Below are 19851 nucleotides of genomic sequence, written 5' to 3'. Positions count from 1 at the left end.
AAACAGCTGTTACCTGATTGAAAAAGACCATTCCTCTGGTGCCCTGAACTCCATCTTGCAGGTTCAAAACCAAAGCTCACATCAGAAAATTTATTACAAACCATGAAAAATAAGAAATTCCTAAAAAATCCAAAGAAATTCAGGAGTTCTTAGTGATATTGGGCTTGAATCATTCCCTTGTTAATGGCTGTTTCCAGATTCATCTATACCTCCCAGCTGAGTGTCTGTGGTTTCTGACTGAATTAACATGAAAATCGCAGTGAAACTCGGTTTGGAGGCAATTACTATCTGTCACCTCAGCCAAAGTGTTCCATTTGATTTTCCAAAACACAAAAACTCACCTTGGTCGTGTTACCTGTAGATTTCTAAGCTTCAAATGCATATTTGTTGTGTTGTTTATTTCATAATGGCTACTCTGTCCAAACTCTTGTTTATATTGCGTCAGAATATAAAATTTGGGAAGGAAGAATGCAAATCCAACTGAGACTCAGAATACATTTAGGAAATTGCCGCTCAAGAAACCAAAAGTCAGCTGAGGCACCAAAAAAATGACAGCAATCCAGAACTTGAGCAAGCCAACAGCTGTGCCCTGATTGAAAAAGACCATTAATCCAGTGCCTGAACTCCATATTCAAGCCTCAAAACCAAAGCTCACATCAGAAAATTCATTACAAACCATGATAAATAAGAAAAATGAGAAAAAAGCCAAAGAAATGCAAGAATCCATAATGATATTGGGCTTGATTTAGTTGCAAGGAAACCGGCTGTTCCCGGATTCATCCACCCCTCCAGCTGACTGCCTGTGGAATTCTGACTGAATTCACCTGAAAATTGCAGTGAAACTCAGTTTGGAGGCAATTAATATCTGTCACCTCAGCCAAAGTTTCCATTTTATTTTCCAAAACACAAAAACTCACCTTGGTCGTGTTACCTGTAGATTTCTAAGCTTCAAACACCTATTTGTTGTGTTTTTTATTTCATAATGGCTACCGTGCCCAAACTCTTGTTTGTATTGTGGCAGAATACAAAATTTGGGAAGGAAGAAGCCAAAACCAACTCAGACCCATAAAACATTTAGGAAATTGCCGCTCAAGAAACCAAAAGTCAGCTGAGGCACCCAAAACAATGACAGCAAGGCAAAATGGGAGCAAGGCGACAACTGTGCCCTGTTTGAAAAAGACCATTCCTCCTGTGCCCTGAACTCCATATTCCAGCCTCAAAACCAAAGCTCACAGCAGAAAATTCATTACAAACCATGATAAATAAGGGAAATGTGAAAAAGCCAAAGAAATGCAGGAGTCCTTTGTGATATTTGGCTGGATTCAGACACAAGGAAACTGGCTGTTCCTAGATTCATACCCCCTTCCACAGACAGACTTTGGAATTCTGATTGAATTCACCTCAAAATCGCACTCACACTCAATTTGGAGGGAATCAGGGTTTGTCCCCTCAGCAGAAGGGTATCATGTCATTTTCCAAAACACAGAAACTCATCTTGGTCGAGTTGCCTGTAGATTTCTAATCCTGAAAGGGCAATTTGCTGTGTTATTTTTTCTTTCATAATGGCTACTCTGTCAAAATCTTGCTTGTATTGCATCAGAATACAAAATTTGGGAAGGAAGAAGGTAAAACCGACTCAGACCCAGAAAATATTTAGCAAATTACCGCTCAAGAAACCACAAATCGGCTGAGGCACCCAAAACAATGACAGCAAGCCAGAATTGGAGCAAGCCAACAGCTGTGCCCTGATTGAACAAAACCATTAATCCAGTGCCCTGAACTCCATCTTCCAGCCTCAAAACCAAAGCTCACAAAAAATAATCATTACAAACAATGATAAATAAGGGAAATCTGAGAAAGCCAAAGAAATTCAAGAGTCCTTTGTGGTATTTGGCTGGATTTAGAAAGAAGGAAACAGTCTGTTTCTGGATTCATCCCCCCCTTCCACAGACTGACTTTGGAATTCTGACTCAATTCACCTCAAAATCGCACTCACACTCAATTTGGAGGGAATTACTATCTGTCCCCTCAGCAGAAGTGTTCCATGTGAATTTCCAAAACACAGAAACTCATCTTGGTCGTGTTGCCTGTAGATTTCTAATCCTGAAAGGGCAATTTACTGTGTTTTTTTTTTCTTTCATAATGGCTACTCTGTCCAAAATCTTGCTTGTATTGCGTCAGAATACAAAATTTGGGAATAAGAAGGCAAATCCGATCAGAACCAGAAAACATTTAGGAAACTGCAGAAAAAGAATCCACAAATCAGCTGAGGCACCCAAAACCATGACAGCAAGCCAGAATTGGAGCAAGCCAACAGCTGTGCCCTGATTGAAAAAGAACCTTCCTCTTGTGCCCTAAACTCAATATGCCAGCCACAAAACCAAAGATCACATCAAAAAATTCTTTTCAAACCATGATAAATAGGAAAAATCAGAAAAAAGCCAAAGAAATGCAAGTTTTCTTAGTGATATTGGGCTTGATTTATTCCTAAGTAAACAGCTGTTTCCAGATTCATCCACAACTCCCAGCTGAGTGAATAGGGATTCTGACTGAATTCACCTCAAAATGGTAGTGAAATTCGGTTTGGAGACAATTAATATCTGTCACCTCAGCCAAAGTGTTCCATTTGATTTTCCAAAACAGAAAAACTCACTTTGGTCATGTTACCTATAGATTTCCAAGCTTCAAACGCCTATTTGTTGTGTTTTTTATTTCATAATGGCTACTCTGTCCAAAATCTTCCTTGTATTGCATCACATACAAAATTTGGGAAGGTAGAAGGCAAAGCCAACTCAGAAACAGAAAACATTTAGGAAATTGCCACTCAAGAAACCAAAAGTCAGCTGAGGCACCCAAAACCATGACAGCAAGCCAGAATTGGAGGAGGCAATCAGCTGAGTCCTGATTGAAAAAGGCCATTCTTCCGGGACCCTGAACTCCATATTCCAGCCTCAAATCCAAAGCTGACATCAGGAAATTCATTACAAACCACAATACATAAGAAAAATGAGAAAAAAGCCAAGAAATGCAAGAATCCATAATGATATTGAGCTGGATTTAGTCGCAAGGAAACGGGCTGTTCCCGGATTCATCCACCCCTCCAGCTGACTGCCTGTGGAATTCTGACTGAATTAACCTGAAAATCGCAGTGAAACTCAGTTTGGAGGCAATTAATATCTGTCACCTCAGCCAAAGTGTTCCATTTTATTTTCCATAACACAAAAACTCACCTTGTTCGTGTTATCTGTAGATTTCTAAGCTTCAAACACCTATGTGTAGTGTTTTTTATTTCATAATGGCTGCTCTGGCCAAACTCTTGTTTGTATTGTGTCAGAATACAAAATTTGGGAAGGAAGAAGGCAAAACCAACTCAGACCCAGAAAACATTTAGGAAATTGCCGCTCAAGAAACCACAAATCAGCTGAGGCACCCAAAAAAATGTCAGGATGCCAGAATTGGAACACGCCAACAGCTGTGCCCTGATTGAAAAAGAACCTTCCTCTTGTGCCCTGAACTCAATATGCCAGCCTCAAAACCAAAGCTCACATCAGAAAATTCATTACAAACCATGATAAATAAGAAAAATCAGAAAAAAGCCAAAGAAATGCAGGAGTTCTTAGTGATATTGGGCTTGATTTATTCTCTTATTGCTGGCTGGTTGCAGATTCATCAACAACTCCCAGCTGAGTGTCTGTGGTTTCTGACTGAATTAACATGAAAATCGCAGTGAAACTCGGTTTGGAGGCAATTAATATCTGTCACTTCAGCCAAAGTGTTCCATTTTATTTTCCAATACACAAAAACTCACCTTGGTCATGCTACCTGCAGATTTCTAAGCTTCAAACGCAATTTGTTGTGTTGTTTATTTCATAATAGCTACTCTGCCCAAACTCTTGTTTGTATTGTGTCAGAATGCAAAATTTCAAAAGGGAGAAGGCAAAAGCAACTCAGACCCAGAAAACATTTAGGAAATTTTCACTCAAGAAACCAAAAGTCAGCTGAGGCACCCAAAACAATGACAGCAAGCCAGAAGTGGAGCAAGCCAACAGCTGTGCCCTGATTGAAAAAGAACCTTCCTCTTGTGCCCAGAACTCAATATGCCAGCCTCAAAACCAAAGCTCACATCAGAAAATTCATTACAAACCATGATAAATAAGAAAAAAGAGAAAAAAGCCAAAAAAATGCAAGAATCCATAATGATATAGGGCTTGATTTAGTCGCTAGGAAACCGGCTGTTCCCGGATTCATCCACCCCTCCAGCTGACAGCCTGTGGAATTCTGACTGAATTAACCTGAAAATCACAGTGAAACTCAGTTTGGAGGCAATTAATATCTGTCACCTCAGCCAAAGTGTTCCATTTTATTTTCGTAAACACAAAAACTCACCTTGGTCATGTTACCTGTAGATTTCTAAGCTTCAAACGCCTATTTGTTGTGTTTTTTTCTTTCATAATGGCTATTCTGTACAAACTCTTCTTTGCATTGCATCAGAATACAAAATTTGGGAAGGAAGAAGGCAAAACCAACTCAGACCCTGAAAACATTTGGGAAATTGCCACACAAGAAACCACAAATCGGCTGAGGCACTCAAAACAATGACAGCAAGCCAGAAGTGGAGCAAGCCAACAGCTGTGCCCTGATTGAAAAACAACCTTCCTCTTGTGCCCTGAACTCAATATGCCAGCCTCAAAACCAAAGCTCACATCAGAAAATTCATTACAAACCATGATAAATAAGAAAAAAGAGAAAAAAGCCAAAAAAATGCAAGAATCCATAATGATATTGGGTTTGATTTAGTTGCAAGGAAACCGGCTGTTCCCAGATTCATCCACCACTAAAGCTGACTGCCTGTGGAATTCTGACTGAATTAACCTGACAATCGCAGTGAAACTCAAGAAACCAAATTTCAGCTGAGGCACCCAAAACAAAGACAATAGCCAGAATTGGAGCACACCAACAGCTGTGCCCTGTTTGAAGAAGACCATTCCTCAGGTGCCCTGAACTCTATATTGCAGCCTCAAAACCAAAGCTCACATCAGAAAATTCATTACAAACCATGATAAATTAGGGAAATGTGAAAAAGCCAAAGAAATGCAAGAGTCCTTTGTGATATTTGGCAGGATTTAGACACAAAGAAACTGGCTGTTTCCAGATTCATCCCCCCCATCCACAGACTGACTTTGGAATTCTGATTGAATTCACCTCAAAATCGCTCTCACACTCCATTTGGAGGGAATTAGAATCTGTCCCCTCAGCAGAAGCGTTCCATGTCATTTTCCAAAACACAGAACCTCATCTTGGTTGTGTTGCCTATGGATTTCTAATCCTGAAAGGTCAATTTGCTGTTTTTTTTTTTTTTTCTTTCATAATGGCTACTCTGTCCAAAATCTTGCTTGTATTGCATCAGAATACAAAATTTGGGAAGGAAGAAGACAAAACCAACTCAGACCCCGAAAACATTTAGGAAATTGCCACACAAGAAACCACAAATCAGCTGAGGCACCCAAAACAATGACAGCAAGCCAGAAGTGGAGCAAGCCAACAGCTGTGCCCTGATTGAAAAAGAACCTTCCTCTTGTGCCCTGAACTCAATATGCCAGTCTCAAAACCAAAGCTCACATCAGAAAATTCATTACAAACCATGATAAATAAGGGAAATGTGAAAAAGCCAAAGAAATGCAAGAGTCCTTTGTGATATTTGGCTAGATTTAGACACAAAGAAACTGGCTGTTTCCAGATTCATCCCCCCCTTCCACAGACTGACTTTGGAATTCTGATTGAATTCACCTCAAAATCGCTCTCACACTCCATTTGGAGGGAATTAGAATCTGTCACCTCAGCAGAAGCGTTCCATGTCATTTTCCAAAACACAGAATCTCATCTTGGTTGTGTTGCCTATGGATTTCTAATCCTGAAAGGTCAATTTGCTGTGTTTTTTTTTTTTTCTTTCATAATGGCTACTCTGTCCAAAATCTTGCTTGTATTGCATCAGAATACAAAATTTGGCAAGGAAGAAGGCAAAACCAACTCAGGCCCAGAAAACATTTAGGAAATTGCCACTCAAGAAACCAAGTCAGCTGAGGCACCCACAACAATGACAGCAAGCCAGAAGTGGAGCAAGCCAACAGCTGTACCCTGTTTTAAAAAGAACCTTCCTCTTGTGCCCTGAACTCAATATGCCAGCCTCAGAACCAAAGCTCACATCAGAAAATTCATTACAAACCATGATAAATAAGAAAAAGGAGAAAAAAGACAAAGAAATGCAAGAATCCGTAATGATATCGGGCTTGATATAGTCGCAAGAAAACCGGCTGTTCCCTGATTCATCCACCCCTCCAGCTGACTGCCTATGGAATTTTGACTGAATTAACCTCAAAATAGCAGTGAAACTCATTTTGGAGACAATTAATATTTGTTACCTCAGCTAAAGTGTTCCATTTTATTTTGCAAAACACAAAAACTCACCTTGGTCGTGTTACCTGTAGATTTCTAAACTTCAAATGCCTATTTGTTGTGTTCTTTATTTCATAATGGCTATTCTACCCAAACTCTTGTTTGTATGGCGTCAGAATACAAAATTTGGGAAGGAAGAAGGGAAAAACAACTCAGACCCAGAAAACATTTAGCAAATTGCCACTCAAGAAACCACAAATCAGCTGAGGATCCCAAACAATGAAAGCAAGCCAGAATTGAGGCAGGCCAATGGCTGTGCCCTGTTTGAAACAGAACATTCCTCTTGCTCCCTGAACTCCATTTTGCAGCCTCAAAACCAAAGCTCATATCAGAAAATTCATTACAAACCATGATAAATAAGAAAAAGGAGAAAAAAGCCAAAGAAATGCAAGAATCCGTAATGTTATTGGGCTTGATTTAGTCACATGGAAGCCGGCTGTTCGCGGATTCATTCACCCCTCCAGTTGACTGCCTGTGGAATTCTGACTGAATTAACCTGAAAATCGCAGTGAAACTCAGTTTGGAGGCAATTAATATCTGTAACCTCAGCCAAAGTGTTCCATTTGATTTTGCAAAACACAAATCTCACCTTGGTCGTGTTACCTGTAGATTTCTAAGCTTCAAACGCCTATTTGTTGTGTTTTTCTATTTCATAATGACTACTCTGCCGAAACTCTTGTTTGTATGGCGTCAGAATACAAAATTTGGGTAGGAAGAAGGCAAAACCAACTCAGACCCAGAAAACATTTAGGAAATTGCCGCTCACAAACTACATATCGGCTGAGGCACCCAAAACAATGACAGCAAGCCAGAATTGGAGCAGGCCAACTGCTGTGCCCTGTTTGAAAAAGACCATTCCCCCGGTGCTCTGAACTCCATATTGCAGCCATAAAACCAAAGCTCACATCAGAAAATTCATTACAAACCATGATAAATAGGAAATCAGAGAAAAAAGCCAATGAAATGCAAGAATCCATAATGACATTTGGCCTTATTAGTCACAAGGAAACCGGCTGTAGCTGGATTCATCCTCTGCTCCAGCTCACTGCCTGTGGAATTCTGACTGAATTAACCTGAAAATCCCAGTGAAACTCAGTTTGGAGGCAATTAATATCTGTCACCTCTGCCAAAGTGTTCCATTTTATTTTCCAAAACACAAAAACTCACCTTGGTCATGTTACCTGTAGATTTCTAAGCTTCAAATGCCTATTCGTTGTGTTTTTTATTTCATAATAGCTACTCTGCCCAAACTCTTGTTTGTATGGCGTCAGAATACAAAATTTGGGAAGGAAGAAGGCAAAACCAACTCAGACCCAGAAAACATTTAGGAAATTGTCACTCAAGAGACCAGAAATCGGCTGAGGCATCCAAAACAATGACAGCAAGCCATAATTGGAGCAAGCCAACAGCGGTACCCTGTTTGAAAAAGAACCTTCCTTTTTTACCCTGAACTCAATATGCCAGCCTCAGAACCAAAGCTCACATCAGAAAATTCATTACAAACCATTATAAATAAGAAAAATGAGAAAAAAGCCAAAGAAATGCAAGAATCTGTAATGATATCGGACTTGATATAGTTGCAAGGAAACCGGCTGTTCCCGGATTCATCCACCCATCCAGCTGAATGCCTATGGAATTCTGACTGAATTAACCTCAAAATAGCAGTGAAACTCATATAGGAGACAATTAATATCTGTCACCTAAGCTAAAGTGTTCCATTTTATTTTGCAAAACACAAAAACTCACCTTGGTCGTGTTACCTGTAGATTTCTAAGCTTCAAACGCCTATTTCTTGTGTTTTTTATTTCATAATGGCTATTCTACCCAAACTCTTGTTTGTATGGCGTCAGAATACAAAATTTGGGAAGGAAGAAGGCAAAACCAACTCAGACCCAGAAAACATTTCGCAAATTGCCACTCAAGAAACCACAAATCAGCTGAGGATCCCAAAACAATGAAAGCAAGCCAGAATTGGAGCAGCACAACAGCTGTGCCCTTTTTGAAAAAGAACCTTCCTCTTCTGCCCAGAACTCAATATGCTAGCCTCAGAACCAAAGCTCACATCAGAACATTCATTACAAACCATGATAAATAAGAAAAAGGAGAAAAAAGCAAAAGAAAAGCAAGAATCCATAATGATATAGGGCTTGATTTAGTCGCTAGGAAACCTGCTGTTCCAGGAATCATCCACCCCTCCAGCTGACTGCCTGCGGAATTCTGACAGAATTATCCTGAAAATCGCAGGGAAACTCAGTTTGGAGGCAATTAATATCTGTCACCTCAGCCAAAGTGTTCCATTTGATTTTGCAAAACACAAATCTCACCTTGGTCGTGTTACCTGTAGATTTCTAAGCTTCAAACCCCTTTTGTTGAGTTTTTCTATTTCATAATGCCTACTCTGCCGAAACTCTTATTTGTATGGCGTCAGCATACAAAATTTGGGAAGGAAGAAGGCAAAACCAACTCAGACCCAGAAAACATTTAGGAAATTGCCACTCACAAACCACATATCGGCTGAGGCACCCAAAACAATGACAGCAAGCCAGAATTGGAGCAGGTCAACAGCTGTGCCCTGTTTGAAAAAGACCATTCCCCCGGTGCCCTAAACTACATATTGCAGCCACAAAACCAAAGGTCACATCAGAAAATTCATTACAAACCATGATAAATAGGAAATCAGAGAAAAAAGCCAAAGAAATGCAAGAATCCATAATGACATTTGGCCTTATTAGTCACAAGGAAACCGGCTGTTCCCGGATTCATCCTCTGCTCCAGCTGACTGCCTGTGGAATTCTGACTGAATTAACCTGAAAATCGCAGTGAAACTCAGTTTGGAGGCAATTACTATCTGTCACCTCAGCCAAAGTGTTCCATTTGATTTTCCAAAACACAAAAACTCACCTTGGTCATGTTACCTGTAGATTTCTAAGCTTCAAACGCCTATTTGTTGTGTTTTTTATTTCATAATGGCTACTCTGCCCAAACTGTTGTTTGTATGGCGTCAGAATACAAAATTTGAGAAGGAAGAGGGCAAAACCAACTCAGACCCCGAAAACATTTAGGAAATTGCTGCTCAGAATCCACAAATCGGCTGAGGCACCCAAAACAATGATAGCAAGCCAGAATTGGAGCAAGCCAACAGCTGTACCCTGATTGAAAAAGAACCTACCTCTTCTGCCCTGAACTCCATATTGCAGCCTCAAAACCAAAGCTCACATCAGAAAATTCATTACAAACCATGATAAATAAGAAAAATGAGAAAAAAGACAAGGAAATGCAAGAATCCATAATATTGGGCTTGATTCAGTCGCAAGGAAACCGGCTGTTCCCGGATTCATCCAGCCCTCCAGCTGACTGCCTGTGGATTTCTAACTGAATTAACCTGAAAATAACAATGAAACTCCGTTTGGAGGCAATTACTATCTGTCACCTCAGCCAAAGTGTTCCATTTTATTTTCCAAAACACAAAAACTCACCTTGGTCATGTTACCTGTAGATTTCTAAGCTTCAAACGCCCATTTGTTGTGTTTTTTATTTCATAATGGCTATTCTGCCTAAACTCTTCTTTGTATGGCAGCAGAAAAGAAAATTTGGATACGAAGACGGTAAAACCAACTCAGACCCAGAAAACATTTAAAAAGTTGCCGCTCAAGAAACCAAAATCAGCTGAGGCAGCCAAAACAATGAAGGCAAGCCAGAATTGGAGCAAGCCACAGCTGTACCCTGTTTAAAATGACCATACTTCCAGTGCCGTGAACTCCATACTGCAGCCTCAAAACCAAAGCTCACATCAGAAAATTCATTACAAACCATGATAAATAAGAAAACATAGAAAAAAGCCAAAGAAATGCAAGAATTCATAATGACATTTGGCCTTATTAGTCACAAGGAAACCGGCTGTTCCCGGATTCATCCACCCCTCCAGCTGACTGCCTGTGCAATTCTGACTGAATTAACCTGAAAATCGCAGTGAAACTCAGTTTGGAGGCAATTAATATCTGTCACCTCAGCCAAAGTGTTCCATTTGATTTTCCAAAACACAAAAACTCACCTTGGTCGTGTTACCTGTAGATTTCTAAGCTTCTAACACCTATTTGTTGTGTTTTTTATTTCATAATGGCTGCTCTGTCCAAACTCTTGTTTGTAATGCGACAGAATACAAAATTTTGGAAGGAAGAAGGCAAAACCAACTCAGACCCAGAAAACATTTAGGAAATTGCCACTCAACAAACCAAAATTGAGCTGAGGCATGCAAAACAATGACAGCAAGCCAGAATTGGAGCAAGCCAAGGGCTGTGCCCTGTTTAAAAAAAAAAAACCTTCCTCTTGTGCCCTAAACTCCATATTGCAGCCTCAAAACCAAATCTCACATCAGAAAATTCATTACAAAGCAGGATAAATCAGAAAATGAGAAAAATGCCAAAGAAATACAGGAGACCTTTCTGATATTGGGCTGGATTTAGTCGCAAGGAAACCAGCTGCTCCCAGATTCATCCACCCCTCCAGCTGACAGCTTGTGGAATTCTGACTGAATTAACCTGAAAATCGCAGTGAAACTCAATTTGGAGGCAATTAATATCTGTCACCTCAGCCAAAGTGTTCCATTTGATTTTCCAAAACACAAAAACTCACCTTGGTTGTGTTACCTGTAGATTTCTAAGCTTCAAACGCCTATTTGTTGTGTTTTTTATTTCATAATGGCTACTCTGCCCAAACTTTTGTTTCTATTGCGTCAGATTACAAAATTTGGGAAGGAAGAAGGCAAAACCAACTCAGACCCAGAAAACATTTAGGAAATTGCCGCTCAAGAAACAAAGGGCCGCTGAGGAAGCCAAAACCTTGAAAGCAAGACAGAATTGGAGCAAGCCAACAGCTGTGCCCTGATTGAAAAAGACCATTCCTCCGGTGTCCTGAACTCGATATTGCAACCTCAAAACCAAACCTCAGATCAGAAAATTCATTACAAACCATGATAAATAAGAAAAATCAGAAAAAATCCAAAGAAATGCAGGAGTTCTTAGTGATATTGGGCGTGATTTATTCCCTTGTTAATGGCTGTTTCCAGATTCTTCTATACCTCCCAGCTGAGTGTCTGTGGTTTCTGACTGAATTAAAATGAAATTCGCTGTGAAACTCGGTTTGGAGGCAATTAATATCTGTCACCTCAGCAAAAGTGTTCCATATCTTTTTCCAAAACACAAAATCTCACCTTGGTCGTGTTACCTGTGCTTTCAAAAGCCTATTTGATGTGTTTTTTATTTCATAATGTCTATTCTGTCCAAAATCTTGCTTGTATTACGTCAGAATACAAAATTTGGGAAGGAAGAGGACAAAAACAACTGAGACTCAGAAAACGTTTAGGAAATTGCCACTCAAGAAACCTCAAATCGGCGGAGGCACCCAAAACAATGACAGCAAGCCAGAATTGGAGCAAGCCAGCAGCTGTGCCCTGATTGAAAAAGACCATTCCTCCGGTGCCCTGAACTCCATATTGCAGCCTCAAAACCAAAGCTCACATCAGAAAATTCATTACAAACCATGATAAATAAGAAATATCAGAATAAAGCCAAAGAAATGCAAGAATCCATAATGATATTGGGCTTCATTTAGTTGCAAGGAAACCGGCTATTCCCGGATTCATCCACCCCTCCAGCTGACTGCCTGTGGAATTCTGACTGAATTAACCTGAACGGAGGCAGTTAATATCTGTCACCACAGCCAACTTGTTCCATTTGATTTTCCAAAACACAAAATCTAACCTTGGTCGTGTTACCTGTAGCTTCACAAGCCTATTTGTTGTGTTTTTTATTTCCTAATGGCTACTCTGTCCAAACTCTTGTTTGTATTGTGTCATAATACAAAATTTGGGAAGGAAGAAGGAAAACCAACTCAGACCAAGAAAACATTTAGGATATTGATGCTCAAGAAACTTCAAATCTGCGGAGGCACCCAAAACAATGACAGCAAGCCAGAATTGGAGCAAGCCAACAGCTGTGACCTGATTGAATAAGAACCTTCCTCTTGTGCCCTGAACTCCATATGCCAGCCTCAAAACCAAAGCTCACATCAGAAAATTCATTACAAACCACTAAAATTAAGAAAAATGAGAAAAAGTCCAAAGAAATTCATGAATTCATAATGATATTGCGCTTGATTTAGTCGCAAGGAAACCGTATATTCCCAGATTCATCCACCTCTCCAGCTGATGCCTGAGGAATATTGACTGAATTAACCTGAACGGAGGCAGTTAATATCTGTCACCTCAGCCAAAGTGTTCCATTTCATTTTCCAAAACAAAATCTCACCTTGGTCGTGTTACCTGTAGCTTTCAAAAGCCTATTTGATGTGTTTTTTTATTTCATAATGGCTATTCTGTCCAAACTCTTGTTTCTGTTGCGTCAGAATACAAAATTTGGGAAGGAAGAGTACAAAACCAACTGAGACTCAGAAAACGTTTAGGAAATTGCCACTCAAGAAACCTCAAATCGGCGGAGGCACCCAAAACAATGACAGCAAGCCAGAATTGGAGCAGGCCAACAGCTGTGCCCTGATTGAAAAAGACCATTCCTCCGGTGCCCTGAACTCCATACTGCAGCCTCAAAACCAAAGCTCACATCAGAAAATTCATTACAAACCATGATAAATAAGAAAAATGAGAAAATAGACAAAGAAATGCAAGAATCAAGAATGATATTGGGCTGGATTTAGTTGCAAGGAAACCGGCTGTTCCCGGATTCATCCACCCATCCAGCTGACTGCCTGTGGAATTCTGACTGAATTAACCTGAACGGAGGCAGTTAATATCTGTCACAGCCAAAGTGTTCCATTTTATTTTCCAAAACACAAAATCTCACCTTGGTCGTGTTACCTGTATCTTCAAAAGCCTATTTGTTGTGTTTTTTATTTCCTAATGGCTACTCTGTCCAAACTCTTGTTTGTATTGTGTCAGAATACAAAATTTGGGAAGGAAGAAGGAAAACCAACTCAGACCCAGAAAACATTTAGGAAATTGCCGCTCAAGAAACCACAAATCGGCTGAGGCACTCAAAACAATGACAGCAAGCCAGAATTGGAGCAAGCCAACAGCTGTGCCCTGATTGAAAAAGAACCTTCCTCTTGTGCCCTGAACTCAATATGCCAGCCTCAAAACTAAAGCTCACATCAGAAAATTCATTACAAACCATGATAAATAAGAAAAATGAGAAAAAAAGTCAAAGAAATGCAAGAATCCATAATGATATTGGGCTTGATTTAGTCGCAAGGAAACCGGCTGTTCCCAGATTCATCCACCCCTCCAGCTGACAGCCTGTGGAATTGTGACTGAATTAACCTGAACGAAGGCAGTTAATATCTGTCACCACAGCCTAAGTGTTCCATTTTATTTTTTCAAAACACAAAATCTCACCTTGGTCGTGTTATCTGTAGCTTAAAACACCTATTTGATGTGTTTTTTATTTCATAATGGCTACTCTGTCCAAACTCTTGTTTGTATTGCGTCAGAATACAAAATTTGGGAAGGAAGAAGGCAAAACCAACTCAGACCCAGAAAACATTTAGGAAATTGCCACTCAAGAAACCAAAAGTCAGCTGAGGAACCCACAACAATGACAGCAAGCCAGAATTGGAGCAAGCCAACAGCTGTGCCCTGATTGAAAAAGAACCTTCCTCTTGTGCCCTGAACTCCATATGCCAGCCTCAAAACCAAAGCTCACATCAGAAAATTCATTACAAACCATGATAAATAAGAAAAATGAGAAAAAAGCCAAAGAAATGCAGGAATTCTTAGGGATATTGGGCTTGAATTATGGCCATGTAAACGGCTGTTTCCAGATTCATCCACACCTCCCAACTGAGTGTCTTTCGTTTCTGAATGAATTAACAAAAACATCGCAGTGAAACTCGGTTTTGGAGGCAATTAATATCTGTCACCTCAGCCAGAGTGTTCAATTTTACTTTCGAAAACACAAAAACTTACCTTGCTCGTGTTACCTGTACATATATAAGCTTCAAACGCATATTTGTTGTGTTTTTTATTTCATAATGGCTACTCTGTCCAAACTCTTGTTTGTATTACGTCAGAATACAAAATTTGGAAAGGAACAAGGCAAAACCAACTCAGACCCAGAAAACATTTAGGAAATTGCCGCTCAAGAAACCACAAATCAGCTGAGGCACCCAAAACCTTGAAAGCAAGACAGAATTGGAGCAAGCCAACAGCTGTGCCCTGTTTTAAAAAGACCATTCCTGCGGTGCCCTGAACTCCATATTGCAGCCTAAAAACCAAAGCTCCCATCAGAAAATTCATTACAAACCACGATAAATAAGGGAAATCTGAGAAAGCCAAAGAAATTGAAGAGTCCTTTGTGGTATTTGGCTGGATTTAGACAGAAGGAAACTGGCTGTTTCCAGATTCATCCCCCCCTTCCACAGACAGACCTTGGAATTCTTATTGAATTCACCTCAAAATCGCACTCACACTCAATTTGGAGGGAATTAGAATCTGTCCCCTCAGCAGAAGTGTTCCATGTCATTTTCCAAAACACAGAAACTCATCTTGGTCGAGTTGCCTGTAGATTTCTAATCCTGAAAGGGCAATTTCCTGTGTATTTTTTTTTTCTTTCGTAATGGCTACTCTGCCAAAATCTTGCTTGTATTGATTCAGAATACAAAATTTGGGAATAAGAAGGCCAAACCGACTCAGACCCAGAAAACATTTAGGAAATTGCCGCTCAAGAAACCACAAATCGGCTGAGGCACCCAAAACAATGACAGCAAGCCAGAAGTGGAGCAAGCCAACAGCTGTGCCCTGATTGAAAAAGAACCTTCCTCTTGTGCCCTGAGCTCAATATACCAGCCTCGAAACCAAAGCTCACATCAGAAAATTCATTACAAACCATGATAAAGAAGAAAAATGAGAAAAAAGCCAAAGAAATGCAAGAATCCTTAATGATATTGGGCTTGATTTAGTCACAAGGAAACCGGCTGTCCCCAGATTCATCCATACCTCCAGCTGTCTGCCTGTGGAATTCTGACTGAATTACCCTGAAAATCGCAGTGAAACTCAGTTTGGAGTCAATTAATATCTGTGACCTCAGCCAAAGTGTAACATTTTTTTTTCCAAAACACAAAAACTCACCTTGGTCATGTAACCTGTAGATTTTTAAGCTTCAAATGCCCATTTGTTGTGTTTTGTATTTCATAATCGGTACTCTGCCCAAACTCATGTTTGTATGGCGTCAGAATACAAAATTTGGGAAGGAGGAAGGCAAAACCAAATCAGACCAAGAAAACATTTAGGAAATTGCCGCTCAACAAACCAAAATCAGCTGAGGCACCCAAAACAATGACAGCAAGCCAGAATTGGAGCAAGCCAACAGCTGTGCCCTGTTTGAAAAAGACCATCCCTCCAGTACCCTGAAGTCCATATTCCAGCCTCAAAACCAAAGCTCACATCAGAAAATTCATTACAAACCATGATAAATAAGGGAAATGAGAAAAAGCCAAAGAAATGCAAGCCTGTGAAATCCTAACTGAATTAACTGAATTAATCTGAAAATCGCAGTGAAACTCGGTTTTGGAGGCAATTAATATCTGTCACCTCAGCCAGAGTGTTCAATTTTAATTTCGAAAAGAAAAAATCATACCTTGGTCTTGTGACCAGTACATATATAAGCTTCAAACGCATATTTGTTGTGTTTTTTATTTCATAATGGCTACTCTGTCCAAACTCTTGTTTGTATTACGCCAGAATACAAAATTTGGGAAGGAAGAAGGCAAAACCTACTCAGAGCCAGAAAACATGTAGGAAATTGCCGCTCAAGAAACCACAAATGGGCTGAGGCACCCAAAACCTTGAAAGCAAGCCAGAATTGGAGCAAGCCAACAGCTGTGCCCTGATTGAACTAGACCATTAATCCAGTGCCCTGAACTCCATATTCCAGCCTCAAAACCAAAGCTCACAAAAAAAAAATCATTACAAACAATGATAAATAAGGGAAATCTGAGAAAGCCAAAGTAATTCAAGAGTCCTTTGTGGTATTTGGCTGGATTTAGACAGAAGGAAACAGGCTGTTTCCGGATTCATCCCCCCCTTCCACAGAATGACTTTGGAATTCTGACTCAATTCACCTCAAAATCGCACTCACACTCAATTTGGAGGGAATTAGAATCTGTCCCCTCAGCAGAAGTGTTCCATGTCATTTTCCAAAACACAAAAACTCATCTTAGTCGTGTTGCCTGTAGACTTCTAATCCTGAAAGGGCAATTTACTGTGTTTTTTTTTTTTTCTTTCATAATGGCTACTTTGTCCAAAATCTTGCTTGTATTGCGTCAGAATACAAAATTTGGGAATAAGAAGGCAAATCCGATCAGAACCAGAAAACATTTAGGAAACTGCAGAAAAAGAATCCACAAATCAGCTAAGGAATCCAAAACAATGACAGCAAGCAGAACTGGAGCACGCCAACAGCTGTGCCCTGATTGAAAAAGAACCTTCCTCTTGTGCCCTAAACTCAATATGCCAGCCACAAAACCAAAGCTCACATCAGAAAATTCATTTCAAACCATGATAAATAGGAAAAATCAGAAAAAAGCCAAAGAAATGCAAGTTTTCTTAGTGATATTGGGCTTGATTTATTCCTAAGTAAACAGCTGTTTCCAGATTCATCCACAACTCCCAGCTGAGTGAATAGGGATTCTAACTGAATTAATCTCAAAATGGCAGTGAAATTCGGTTTTGAGACAATTAATATCTGTCACCTCAGCCAATGTGTTCCATTTTATTTTCCAAAACAAAAAAACTCACTTTGGTCATGTTTCCTATAGATTTCAAAGCGTCAAACGCCTATTTGTTGTGTTTTTTATTTCATAATGGCTACTCTGTCCAAAATCTTGCTTGTATTGCATCAACATACAAAATTTCGGAAGGTAGAAGGCAAAGCCAACTCAGACCCAGAAAACATTTAGGAAATTGCCGCTCAAGAAACCAAAAGTCAGCTGAGGCTCCCAAAACCATGACAGCAAGCCAGAATTGGAGCAAGGCAACAGCTGTGCCCTGATGGAAAAAGGCCATTCCTCCGGTGCCCTGAACTCCATATTGCAGCTTCAAAACCAAAGCTGACATCAGAAAATTCATTACAAACCATGATAAATAAGACAAATGAGAAAAAAGACAAAGAAATGCAAGAATCCATAATGATATTGGGCTGGATTTATTCGCAAGGATACCGGCTGTTCCCAGTTCATCCACCCCTCCAGCTGACTGCCTGTGGAATTGTGACTGAATTCACCTGAAAATCGCAGTGAAACTCAGTTTGGAGGCAATTTATATCTATCACCTCAGCCAACGTGTTCCATTTGATTTTCCAAAACACAAAACCTCACCTTGGTCATGTTACCTGTAGATTTCTAAGCTTCAAATGCCTATTTGCTGTGTTTTTCATTACAAAATGGCTGCTCTGCCCAAACTCTTGTTTGTATGGCGTCAGAATACAAAATTTGGGAAGGAAGAAGGCAAAAACCTCTCAGACACAGAAAACATTTAGGAAATTGCCGCTCAAGAAAACAAAAGTCAGCTAAGGCACCCAAAACAATGACAGCAAGGCAGAATTGGAGCAAGTCAACAGCTGTGCCCTTTTTGAAAAATAACCTTCCTCTTGTGCCCTGAACTCCATATTGCAGCCTCAAAACCAAAGCTCACATCAGAATTCATTACAAACCATGATAAATAAGAAAAATGAGAAAAAAGCCAAAGAAATGCTAGAATCCATAATGATATTGGGCTTGATTTAGTCGCAAGGAAATTGGCTGTACCCAGATTCATCCACACCTCCAGCTGACTGCCTGTGGAATTCTGACTGAATTAACCTGAAAATCGCAGTGAAACTCGGTTTGGAGGCCATTAATATCTGTCACCTCAGCCAAAGTGTTCCATTTTATTTGCCAAAACACAAAACCTCATCTTGTCCTGTTACCTGTAGATTTCTGAGCTTCGAACGCCTATTTGTAGTGTTTTTTATTTCATAATGGCTACTCTGCCCAAACTCTTGTTTGTATTGCGTCAGAATACAAAATTTGGGAAGGAAGAAGGCAAAACCAACTCAGACCCAGAAAACATTTAGGAAATCGCCGCTCAAGAAACCACAAATCGGCTGAGGCACTCAAAACAATGACAGTAAGCCAGAATTGGAGCAGGCCAACAGCTGTGCCCTGTTTGAAAAAGACTATTCCTCTTGTGCCTGAACTCCATATTGCAGCCTCAAAACCAAAGCTGACATCAGAAAATTCATTACAAACCAGGATAAATAAGAAAAATGCGAAAAATCCAAAGAAATGCAAGAATCCATAATGATATTGGGCTTGGTTCAGTCGCAAAGGAAACCGGCTGTTCCCGGATTCATCCACCCCTCCAGCTGACTGCCTGTGGAATTCTGACTGAATTCACCTGAATATCGCAGTGAAACTCCATTTGGAGGCAGTAAATAACTCTCACCTCAGCCAAAGTGTTCCATTTGATTTTCCAAAACACAAAAACTCCCCTTGGTCGTGTTACCTGTAGATTTCTAAGCTTCAAAAGCCTATTTGTTGTGTTTTTTATTTCATAATAGCTACTCTGCCCAAACTCTTGTTTGTATTGTGTCAGAATACAACATTTGGGAAGGAAGAAGGCAAAACCATCTCACACCCAGAAAACATTTTGGAAATTGCCGCTCAAGAAACCACTAATCGGCTGAGGCACTCAAAACAATGACAGCAAGTCAGAATTGGAGCAGGCCAACAGCTGTGCCATGTTTGAAAAAGACCATTGCCCCGGTGCCATGAACTCCATATTGCAGCCTGAAAACCAAAGCTGACATCAGAAAATGCATTACAAACCATGATAAATAAGAAAAATGAGAAAAAAGCCAAACAAATGCAAGAATCCATAATGATATTGGGCTTGATTTAGTCGCAAGGAAACCGGCTGTTCCTGGATTCATCCACCCCTCCAGCTGACTGCCTGTGGAATTCTGACTGAATTAACCTGAATATCGCAGTTAAACTCAGTTTGGGGGCAATTAATATCTGTCACCTCAGACCATTTTATTATCCAAAACACAAAAACTCACCTTGCTCGTGTTACCTGTAGATTTCTAAGATTCAAACGCCTATTAGTTGTATTTTTTATTTCATAATGGCTACTCTGTCCAGAAAACATTTAAAATTTCCGCTCAAGAAGCCACAAATCGGCTGAGGTACTTAAAACAATGACAGCAAGCCAGAATTGGAGCAGGCCAACAGCTGTGCCCTGTTTGAAAAAGACTATTCCTCTTGTGCCTGAACTCCATATTGCAGCCTCAAAACCAAAGCTGACATCAGAAAATTCATTACAAACCAGGATAAATAAGAAAAATGCGAAAA

The sequence above is a fragment of the Oryctolagus cuniculus genome, chromosome 16 (genome assembly GCF_051225735.1).
Source record: "Oryctolagus cuniculus isolate XC-2025 breed Fujian yellow rabbit chromosome 16, ASM5122573v1, whole genome shotgun sequence".
Lineage (NCBI taxonomy): Eukaryota > Metazoa > Chordata > Mammalia > Lagomorpha > Leporidae > Oryctolagus > Oryctolagus cuniculus.
Note: the sequence above shows the minus strand (reverse complement) of the source record.